This window comes from Gigantopelta aegis, unplaced genomic scaffold (genome assembly GCF_016097555.1).
Source record: "Gigantopelta aegis isolate Gae_Host unplaced genomic scaffold, Gae_host_genome ctg3425_pilon_pilon:::debris, whole genome shotgun sequence".
Classification (NCBI taxonomy): Eukaryota; Metazoa; Mollusca; class Gastropoda; order Neomphalida; family Peltospiridae; genus Gigantopelta; species Gigantopelta aegis.
Genome location: NW_024533336.1, coordinates 17787 through 30000, shown reverse-complemented (window position 1 = coordinate 30000; position 12214 = coordinate 17787).

Genomic DNA, 12214 nt, shown 5'->3' with positions numbered 1-12214 from the left:
TTATAGACACAGCCTTATTTTCACAGCATATAATGTAGAGTGTAAGGAATAAGCTTCAATAGCATTAACTACTGTTATTCAATAAGCCTGTCTATCCCGTACCGTAGAAGGCTAAACACACAAGTCGTATATAATAGCCTCTACAAACATGAATGAGAGTTATCAAATTTCACGACAGCCAGGATCCTTCTCGGTCTCTCCGACCACATTTCAATGGAGATGCCATCACAGCTTATTTATATTTCCCATTGCTTTAGCTGCTCAAACAGTATTTGTACACTCTTAAAGTGACAGACCCAAGTATTTAAACACTAAGACTAGGCATATTTGTTTGACTATTAGAGCCATTTATGATAACAATATTACATTATATGTTATTCTTTAGTTCATCTATTTCCGTACAACCGATTTTAAAAATATTTTTGTCATCCTCGTGTTTCTGATACCATAAAATGCAGTTTTCTTATTTTTAAAAACGCACGTGCGTCAGAGTATGGAGTCGAGTTTTAGCCTATTAAAAACCAATATATATTTCCCTTTTTTAACGTCACAGAATAATTGTTTTACACTGTTGTAACTTTATCCAAATGTGTGTAGATTAACCAAATGTAGTGTCCGTGTTTAAGGGTTGAAATTAGGGTCTGCGACTTTAATGGGATATACGTTCACCGGCTAATACTAAGGCCAGAGTAAATTAAATGTATTTATTTTAAAATTGGGATGTAGTCGGGGTACTTAACTGTATTTTCAGAACACTTGGAACACGGAAAATCGAACAAAAACAAAAGAACAAACAAAAAAAAAAAAAAAAAAAAAAACATCTACCCCCCGCCCCCCCGAAAAAAAAAACCCGCACAAAACAACCCAACGAAAAACAAAAACTCAAACAACAACAGCAATAACAGACAAACAAAAAACAACAAAAAAACAACAACACAAAAACAACAACCCCAAAACAAGTTAAACAACAACAAAAACAAGTTAAAGAAAGGAACAAAAAGAAGGAAAGAAAGAAAATCCAACAACAACACGGACGGGGATGAGAATCTAAGATTTGTATCACATTCCCTCGTATTATGTTATTCCTTTATCTTGTGTTTATAAAGATGCACTTTGTTTCAACTGTATCTACTGTGATTCATACAATGCCACTGTCCACTTCATTCTGGAGGTATCCGGGGCGGGATGTGACACAATGGTAAAGTGCTTGCCTAATGCACGGTCGGTCTAGTATTGATATCCGTCTGTGGGCCCAGTTGCATTGTTTCTCATTCCAGCCAGTGCACCATGTCTCTCTCTCTCTCTCTCTCTCTCTCTCTCTCTCTCTCTCTCTCTCTCTCTCTCTCTCTCTCTCTCTCTCTATCTCTCTCTCTCCCCCCTCCCCCCCCTTCCTTCCCATCTGTCTCGCCCTCTCTCGCTATCTCTCTCAAATATCCCGTTCTCCCTCCCCTTTCTCTTGCTGTCTTTTTCCCCCTTCTCCCCCCCTGTCCCTGTTTCTCCCCCTTTCCCCTCTCCCTCTCTCATAATCTTGTCTGTGGGTCCTTACCTGTCTATGCTTTGATGTATGTATGTATGTATGTATGTCCCCGTATGTATGTCTGTCTGTCTGTCTGTGGTCTGTTCTGTCTTTATTCTGTATTTTCTTTCTCTCTCTCTCTTCTCTGCTCTTCTCTCTCTCTCTCCTTTAATCTCTCTTCCTTCTCTCTCCCCCCTCCTTCCCCACCTTTACCCGCTCTCTCGCGTCTCTCTCGCTATCTCCCTTCGCCTGTTGCTCTGTCTGGTCTCTCTGCGCTTCCCATCTCTGTCTCGGTCTCTCTGTCTCTGTCTCTGGCTCTGTACTCTCTCCTCTCTATTCTCCTCTTTCTCTCTCTCTCTCCTCTTTTCTTTTATCTCGCTATCCGCCCTCCTGTCTTCTCTCGTTTCCCTTCCCACTCGCTTGGTTCTCTTTCTTCTTGTTCTACTCGACTCCGTCTCTACTTATTTCTCTCTCTCCTCCTTCTCTCTACCTCTTCTTCTCTCCTCATCCCTCTTTCCTTCTTTCTCGGTATCGTCTGTCTCTCTCTCTCTCTCTCTCTCTCTCTCTCTCTCTCTCCTTCTAATCTCTCGCCTCTCTCTCTCTCTCTCTCTCTTTCTCTCAGTTTGGATAACACAAATTTAGGACCCCACAATTTCAATGGTAAAGTCCTCGTTGGTCTATATAATTGCTCCCTGTCTCCCGCTTTTTGGCCTGAATTCGGTCTGCTTGATTTGATGAAACTAATGGTTTACCAACAACACAAATACTTTCCCAGTCGGAGCTCGACCGCGAATAAGAAGGTTTTGTTTGCCTGATGCCACCACTTCACATGCTTGTGGTGCTCGACTTGGGAATCCTTCATTTTTGTTTTGTTTTGTCAACGAAATGGAGTTTCTACTGGGATGTATTGGCGGCATATCGGGACCGATTTTGAAAACGCCTGTGACGCTTCTCGTTTTGATGCCTGAACCAATCAAATTGGAAGTTTTTTGGAGATTCCTCGCCCCCACGTAATTTTTCCGGACTGATTTTTCGTCGCCTATTGTTCAGGTGTATTCGTTATTATGAAGAAAGGACCTGTTTTTTTAACGACCGCACTAAACACATTTTATTTGCGGTTATCTGGCTTCAGACATATGGTTAAGGACCACACATATATTGAGAGAGGGAGGGAGAGGAGGGGAAACAGTTTTTCGATAAGTAGCAAGGATCTTTTATATGGCACCATCCCACAGACAGTGGGTAGTACACTACCACGGTCTTTGATATACCAGGCGTGGTGCATTGGTCTGGAACGAGAAATAGCGTCAAATGACCCACCCGCAAGCGGGATCGATCCCAGAGCAATCGCTTTACCACTGGGCTACGTCCCGCCCCCTGCCCTTACCGACGTCCATTCATGGGTCACCCCGCGGTGAGGTGTATTCAGTAATTTTCCCTCAGGAACATTCCCCCAACCCCCCCCCCTCCCCTTCTACCCTACCCACTCTCCTCGAGGGTTCTTACAAAATATATAATCCTGGGGAAAGGGGCCACCGCTGGTTATTTGTGGCTACAGGACCCCGCGGATTGTATTTTAAAAATAAACCCCGGTTAATGGGTAGTAGCCCGATTCGGGGTGGGGTTTTTTTGGGTGTTTTAATGGCGAATCTAGTTCAGACCAGTTAGTCCAGATTAGTTTTCGGATGTTCTGTTTCTGTGGTTTGCAACTGGTAAAACCGGTTAACTGTACGAATTAATGTTGAAATTGTTGGTTTTTAATTTTGCGCTTGTTTATAGCTAATATCTTTATCTAACAAAACTATGTTGCTTAGTCCACGGCGAGTGCGGGAATATGACACTGAAAACATTAGCGGTTGATAGGTTTGTTATAGTTTATTTATAGCATAATTTATTTTCACCTCAATTTCTCTAGTTAATTAGAGAGTACTACACCGAAATGCCAAATGTCAAACATTTTGTACGGACTGAGGCTTCCCGGGTAACCACCGGATTATCTTAAAAAGCCAATTCACGGCGAAGTGACAGTCGAAATAATTAAACTTATCCAAATAACATTTAACATTAAACAAGTCAAATGTACATGGAGGCGGATCCAGGAAAATATTTTTAAGGGGGGACCAAAAAAGAAGGGCACATTGACTCGTCCCAAAACGGGCCCCTTACTACAAGTTTTGATATTTACCAATTAAGATGAATTTCCGTACAGTTCTACGTGCATAATATACTAGCAAATAAATGAAGTATCATTGGCGTAACTGCGCCGTTAGAACCTCAATGGGGCCCCATTGTAGACTTCAATAACACAGGACACACATCTGCAGCCTGGCGCATGTACACGAAAATCTTGATTTTCAATGTATCTACAAAATACTTATTGTTTACTTAAAAAAAAAAAAAATTCTAGAAACAAAAAGGGCCACTGGACATTTTGAGGGCACTGTGAAACAAGGTTTTTTGAGGGGGACGCGTCCCCATGGTCCCCCCCCCCCACACTTGGGAGTCCGCCCATGATGGATTTACTGTGGGAGGCCGATCCGTACCATGCGGCTTCGCCACCGTATAGACCACCCTCAGGAATCTGCCACAATTTGCCCAACCCTGACCACAATTTGCACCCGTCACAGGGGTCTGACAACAATCTTGAGTTTGATAGTTTAATGTGTAGTGTTGAATATCTATAACTCCATTTAATGTTGATGTTGTTGGGTTGCTTTTGTTTTGTTTTGTTTCGTTTATTATTGTTATTATTATTATTGGTATAATGTTATATATTAACACAAAAACATTTCTTTTCACCACGTGTTTGCTCTACAGTCACATTGTCTGTTAATAAGCGAAAGTAGAACTATGAGTACGGAATGGTTGTCTGAGTTCAACAAAACGGAATAATAACAAATCCACCCTTTTGTATTCGGGCAATTAATTTAGTTTTTAAAGGGACGGGTGAGAGCCTAGTTTTTTTAATATGTAAGCAAATTAACAATATAAGTTTAGGAATGCAGACACCTATAAACACGTTAAACGACGTTTGATAAAGTTACAGAGCTGAAATAAGACGCGGTGACATTGGAAACAAGGACATATCCTCCCCCCCCCCCCCCCAAAACTAGACTAATAATTCGAATCAATAAACCGTTACTTCTCATACGGGCCACGTGAGTTTTTTTAAAAACTATAAACAAAGACATTTTGTGGTATTAGAAACACTAAGGACGACCAGACACATTTCGTTTGAACGAAAAACGGGGATAATCCTAGACAAGCCCTCTTTAAACACAACATAATGGAAGAGAGAGAGCGGGAGGAGGGCGAGGGGTGGATGGGAGGAGGGAGAGAGAGAGAGAGAGGGACGCGGGAGAGGAGGATTTGAGGAGTGAGGAGAGAGGAGGAAGATGGGAGAGGTGGGGAGAGCGAGAGATCGGAGCGAAGAGACAGGGTGGCGAAGCTGAGGAAAGAGACCCCAGCGCGAGCGGCTGTGTGGGTAGAGTGGCGGTGGGGGCAGGCAGACAGACAGACATCACGGTTAAGAACGTTTATTGTACAAAAATGTTCTAGCGAGTAGAACAGTTTATAAATCTATTTAGGGGCCCCCCCATTCAGAAATTTTTTGGCTAACCACAACATTCGTGTTCAAAAATATTCTCAATTTTGAACCCACCCAGGCTAAACGTTGTGGTGTGTCATACAATTCAGTATAACAACACAAGTGTGTATTAGTTGTTAACTGACGTGTTTTCTGCTATGTTCACGTCATTCGGTTAAAGTTAGTTTCAGAGAAATGCAAAAAAAATTAAATATTATGCCATGTCGGGATTGTAAAAGTTTTAGTTTAAAACATCGTTCAAAATTTATAGTCGAAATTACTTTAGAATAAATAAACAGTAAATAGTCCAATCCTCCCCTTCTTTCTCGTCTTCATATTGGGACGGTCCTTCTAAACTGGCTCCAATTATATATATAGATCGGCTGAGCAAGTCAGTTTTTTATTTTTCGGCTTAACTTTTTATTGAGTCTCTTAACGTTTTCACTAAGGTATTTTAAATCTAAACCCCCACCAACCCACCCGTTCTGTCACGGATCGGTGGCCCAATCACTGGATAAAAGTCCGACGATCTGTGGAAGGGAGAAACGTGCTTGAAAACTTGAATTGGATTATGGCACATTAATATGGTATCCAATACAATCCAATCGAAAATCCAACCAACAAATGTTAATAGTTAGAGCAGGTACTTTTGTGAAGATATTTAAATGCCACGGAAATGTTTTGTTAAGGAACGACGGATTCAAAACTTTTATTGGGGGGACCCGTTGAATGGGCGGCAGAAATATATATGGTTAAAGCCGCACCACCCCTGTTCCATCCAGCGAAAATTAAATATAATTTGGTTAATCTACAAACCTGTAACACACTTAGATCCACGTTTTTATCAAATTGGAGTGAAAAAAGCATGGTTTGTATAATCCAATAAAATACCATTGGAATCCCCATTGTCCAATTGCGTGAAAATAGAGTTTGAAAGTTAGTATTCTGATGTCACCGGTAGGATGTCGCGCGAAGCACAACAAATGCCTACGTCACGACAAATTTTTCACAGACTTGGGGTTGCGTTCCTTTCACCTCTATCTGGACATGTTCCAAAACTGTCTGTCTGGTTGTATCCCCTCTCCAGATATCGTAAGACTTAGCAAAATTATTGGCTTTAAGGTTTGGAACGTTTTGTATTGCGACCACTTATTGGTGAAGAAAAATCTCACAAAATGAACAAACAAGCAACAAATCAACAAATCGGATGTTGAGTTGCGCGAACCGTGCACGAGGAAAAACAAAAAAACAAACCGAACCAAAATGATAACGGTCACGTGGTATACCAACCGTATGTGACATTGAAAAAATAAAATGGAAAAAATCCCCTCTGAGAAATAGATTAGACCTTGTCTGGATCACAACGGTTTTTTCTCAGAGGCCCGTTCCATTTTATTGAAATACGAAAAATGCATTGGGTGTGTATTACAACACACCAGGATTAACCAAAAACACACTCATTGAATGGAAATGTATATTCTAAATAATAAAACGGTAAGTGCGACGCGTAAAGTGTAATTTTATTTTGTGGAAAAAAAAATGGGGTGTAATAGCGAAAAAAAAAAGCCGTAATGGTTAACAAATAGCCGTAAAATAGGGTGTGTCCCTCCCTTTAAAGACCCACGGATATGTGGAAGGAAAACCGATGTCGCCACTTATGGGTACTCTGTTCGGATTAGAAAGATCTCCACCTCAGGGGTGACAACGGTCAGTGGTATTCGTACGGTACGCCACATTTTGGTAGAGTGTCAGTTTCGAAAGAAATTCGGCACCTTACTACAAGTTTGATATTACGAATATTAATATGAATTCCATACAGTTCTAGCGTCATAAATATATAGCAATAAGAAGTTAAAATTGGCGTCAACCGGTTAGAAACCCTAAATGGGGCCCCATTGAGAGCTCAATAAACACAGACACTATCTGCAGCTTGCGATGTACCACATTAAATCTTGATTTAATTTATCTACAATATAATTAGGGTTATTAAAAAAAAAAAAAGATTCTAGAAACAAAAAGGGCACTTGCCATTTGGGCACTTGAACAATTTTTTGGGGGGAGCGACCTGGTCCCCCCCCCCCCCCCTTGGATCGCCCAGATTGTAAGTTTACTGTGGGAGGACGATCCGACCCATGCCGTCGCCACAGTAATAGACACACTCGGAGATGCACAATTGCCCAGCCTGCGACAATTGCACCCGCACGATGGAGTTGACAATCTTGAGTGTATATTTGATTGTAGTTTATATTCTCAACTCCATTTAAGTTGAGGTTGTTGGGTTGCTTTTTGTTTGTATTTGTTTCGGTATAGTATTGTTATTAGTTATTATTGTATATTTTATATTAACACAAAACATTGCTTTTCAACACTGTTGCTCTACAGTCAATGTCTGTTAATAGCGAAGTGAACAGGAGTACGACTGGTTGTCTGAGGTTTCAAAACGGATGATTAAAAATACTTTTTAATCGTGGCAATTAATTTTAGTTTGTAAAGACGGGAGTAGCCTAGTTTGTAATATGTAAGGAAAATTAACACGTAAGTTTAGGTTAGGTCAGACACCTATAACACGTTAAACGAGCGTTTGATAAGTTCAGAGTGCCACTAAGACGCGGTGCATTGAAACCAAGGACATATCCTCAAATAGACATTAATTCGACTCAATACCCGTTACTTCTCATACGCAGCGTGCGTTTTGAAAACTATGAAAAAAGCAGTTTTGTGGTTATTAGAAACACAAGGACGACCAGGGACACAATTTCCGTTTGAACGGAAAGACGGTAATATAAAACAAGCACTCGTTTAACACAACAGTAAGGAGAGAGCGAGAGGGGGAGGAGGTGAGGAGGATGGAGAGGAGAGGGAGAGGAGCGGAGCGGGGAACGGGAGGGGAGGAGAGAGAGAGGAGAGGGGGAGCGAGAGAAGGAGAGAGAGAGGAAGGGAGATGAGAGAGAGACAGAGAGGAGGGAGAGGGGTGAGGGAAAGAGACAGCGAGCGGTGTGTGGATAGGGGGTGGGGGGCAGGCAGGACAGACAGGACAAGAAGTAAGAACGTTATTGAGCAAAAAACTTTCGAGCGAGCTAGAAGCAGGGTTATAAAATCTATTTAGGAGGCATCAGCAAATTTTTTGGCTAACACAGCATTCGTGGTCAAAAATATCTCAATTTATACCCACCCGGTAAAACGTGTGGTGTGTCATACGAATTCAGTTACACCACCAGAGTGTGTATTAGTTGTTAACTGACGTGTTTTCGAGTCAGGGGCGAGGGGGCGGAGCGCTGGAGGATAGAGGCGGGGGGAGCAGGGCAGGGGAGCGAGTCCTCAGTTCGGTAACGTTAGTTGTTCAGAGCAATGCAATATAATATTATGGCGCATGGTCGGATTTAAAGTTTTAAAACATTCGTTCAAATTTTTATGTGCGAAATTACTTATATATATAAATAAATAAATAGGTCCAATCCTCCCATTCGCTTTTCGTTTTATATTGGACGGTCCTTCTAAAATGCTCCAAGATTAAAAAAATATTCGGCTGAGCAGTCAGTCTTTTATTTTTCGGCTTAACTTTTAGATTTTATTTCTAACGTTTTCACTAATGTGCTATTTTAATCGAAACCACCGCCCAACCCACCCGTTCTGATCCGGACAAGTAACGGATAAGTCCGGATTGTGGCAGGGAGAAACGTGCTTGGAACGGGTTAAATTGGAATAGGCCATTAAATATGTGTGCCAATACAAGTCAATGCGAACAATCAACCAAGGAAAGTGTTAATATTTATATCAGTTACTTTTGTGAAGATATTAAATGACACGGGAATAGTGTGTTTAACGGAAGTAGTCAACACTTTTATGATGACCGTTATGTGGCGGTCAGAAATATGGTTAAAGCCGCACGAAACCCGCATAGTTCCAGCCAGCGAAAGAATAAATTCTAGATTGTTAAATCTACAACCGGGACCAACACACTTAGATCACGTTTTTTATCCGAAAAAGGAGTGAAAAAGCAGGTTTTTCATATCAGATAAATACCGATGGAATCCGCCATTGTCCCAATTGCTATGAAATAGGTTTGACATTAGTTAGTAGTCTTGATGTCACCGGTAGATGTCAGCTCTGAAGCAGAACAGGCCTACGTGACACGACGAAAGTTCACAGACTGGGGGTGCGTTCCTTTCACCTCTGATCTGGACAGGTTTCCAACTGTTCTGTGCAGGGTTGTATCCCCTCTCCAGGGATATGCGTAAAGACTTAGCAAAGATTATTGGCTTAAGAGGGTTTGTAAACGTTTTGGTATTGAGACACTAACCTTGTGAAGAAAAATCTCACAAATGAACAGCAGCAAACAACAGACAAATCGGATGTTATGATTTGCGCGAAGCACGTGCACGGAAGTAAAACCAAACCGAAGCACAAAATATAACTGTCAAGTGGTATACCAACGATCTGTGACCTTGCATGGAATAGCCCCATCTAGAGAATGCTTAGACCTTGTCTGCGCAACGGTTTGTTCTCAGAGGACCGTGCCATTTTATGAAATACGAAAAAAGCCATTGTGGTGGTATTACAGGAACACCAGGATTACCAAAACACACTTCAGTTGAGTGGAAATGTATATTTCTAGACATAATAAACGCGGTAAGTAAAGTGTAATGTTTATTTGTGAGAAAAATGGGTTTAAATAGCGAAAAAACAACGCGCCGTAATGGTTAACAACTAGCGTAACTAGGGTGTGCCCGTTAAAGACCACACGGATATGTTGAGAGAGGAAAACCCGCTGGGTCGCCACGTCATGGGCTACTCTTTTCGACTTAGAAAGACCTCCTACACTCAGGGTGACCACGGTCAGGGTATTCTTACTGGTACGCCACATTTTGGTAGGAGTGTCAGTTTCCTGAAAGAAATTCGGAAAAGACTATATGTTGAGACCACGAACTGTGATGGAATCTTTTCGAGTTCCATCCAGAACTTTTTAGTTACAGTTTGTTTACGCGATACTGAATTTTAATATAAATTTTAATTTATAACTATCTGATGAGTATTTGTAGTCTTGCACAGTTCTTTACACTGTGTTTCTATTTAATTGGTTGAATTTTTATATTGATGTTTGATCATCACAGTGTCGTTTTGAGTAACAATAGTTTGACACACCAATAGCCGATGTATTTTTGTGCTGCGGGTGTCGTTAAACATTCATTCATTCACATTTTTCGATTAGCAGCAAGGGATCTTTTAGTATGCAACAGCCTAAAACAGGATCGTGCATACCAACGGCCTTTGTTACACAGTTGTGGGCGCACTGGCTGGAACTAGAAATAGTCCATGGGTCCATGGACGCCCCCCCCCCCTGTTCCCCCCCGCGGCAGGGAACGATCTAGACCGACCGGCATCAATAGGCGAACGCTTTTACCATGTGGGGCTAGGTCCGGCCCCGGATATTAGAAAGATGTCGTTAGTCTAATTAGATATCACAACGTGACGTCACCACAAGTCTTAGTGCATGAATTTAAGCATCTGCTAAAGAAGAGAGACGTTTGCTATGACAGCTGTGTAAACGTGTAAAGGTTTCTTTAATATTACCATGCCTAGTTTATTACAGGTCGGTGATACAATTTCCCCTATGCATATAAATAGTTTTGAATGTCTATACTTGTCTGTTTTGCATTCGTGCACTTTGTTTTGGGAAGGGTTTTCTTAGATTCCAAAAAAAAACATTCACGAAGTCAGGGTCCACTCCGTTTTGGAGATGTCATTAGAAACGAGTTCTTTCGGTTAAACCGGTTTGATTCTTTGACAGACGTATATCGACAATCGTACCTTCCCTATTTCAGAATTTAATATTTTATAAAGTGTTAGTAGAACTTTCAAAGTTTAGTTGTTATACTAATTAACACCATTAATTATGTCTATAGATTGTTAAAATAAAATATACTAAAGTAGACAAGAACGTTTCCAATTCTTAATTGTTTTTACGTGTTAAAATCGACAAAATTTAAATAAATATTATTTCGGTTCGGAAAAGGGTAAAAGATAGATATGGGGTTGGGGGGAGGGGGTGAGGGGTGGGGGTGAGTTGCTTAACGACATCAAAGTTAGAGAATATTGATTTTACAAATCATCCGGACGGCCATACAACCGTACATAAATGTGTTGAGTGCGTCGTTAAATAAAAACAATCCGATCCGTCCTTCCATCTGATGTTTGGATGTATCTAACATTTGGTAATTTTGACATATATCTCTTAGAGAGGGAAATGGGTTGCATGTGGAGGTCGAAAGACCCGTACTGCCCAAGCTTAAAACAAGAAGTTGAAGTGTTGTTATGGGGGGAAGCAGGGACCCGTATCATACTTCGGGCTCAACACAGTCTATAACCCCGCCCGCGCTGAAATCCTGCACCACACACCTGGAAAAACCTGCTTACAGTTTTAGTTTTACCAGGCAGGGGATTCTTTATATGTACAATAGCCACAAACCGATATGCACATTTTTTACCATGGTCTTTGATAGTACCCAGCCGATGGGGGAATCGATCCCTGACTTGAACCGGGCGCATTTCCAAAACAACACCACCGTTTTTAGGTCTAAGTAATGAAATAAAAATAACATATAGTCCGTTGGAAAAAATGTTTACGATTAAATCGAACAACAGTACCCTCTTCTCCTACTACCGCTAGAGACGTTGGACGTAACTAGTAGCATCCCCTTACTGTAACGCATATGTCAACAGCTGGCCGCACTGTCAAAATTCCAAGGCAAATCCCCCACCCACCGACCCCTGGAAAGGCGTTGCAAAGCACATATCTCTATGGAATAAATATGTTTTGGAGGATATGAGACGACCCCTTCAATCAAGGACAGTTACAGTTGTTCAAAAAAATTGCAAAATCTCGTGTGATCTATTGTTGGGAAATTCCCACACTTGTAATAAGCCAATGAAAACCGAGATGCGTAGGGAGAGCCGTCAAAAGGTCCCACTTTCGAAATACTGGCTTTGTTTTTGACCTGGATAACGCCAGCGTAGTGAAACCAAATGCGGAGTGCGGCATCATATATCAGCAACCAAACGTAATTGGATTTTTGTTCTTTCATGCGTAAATAAATAAAAACAATTATTCCGAA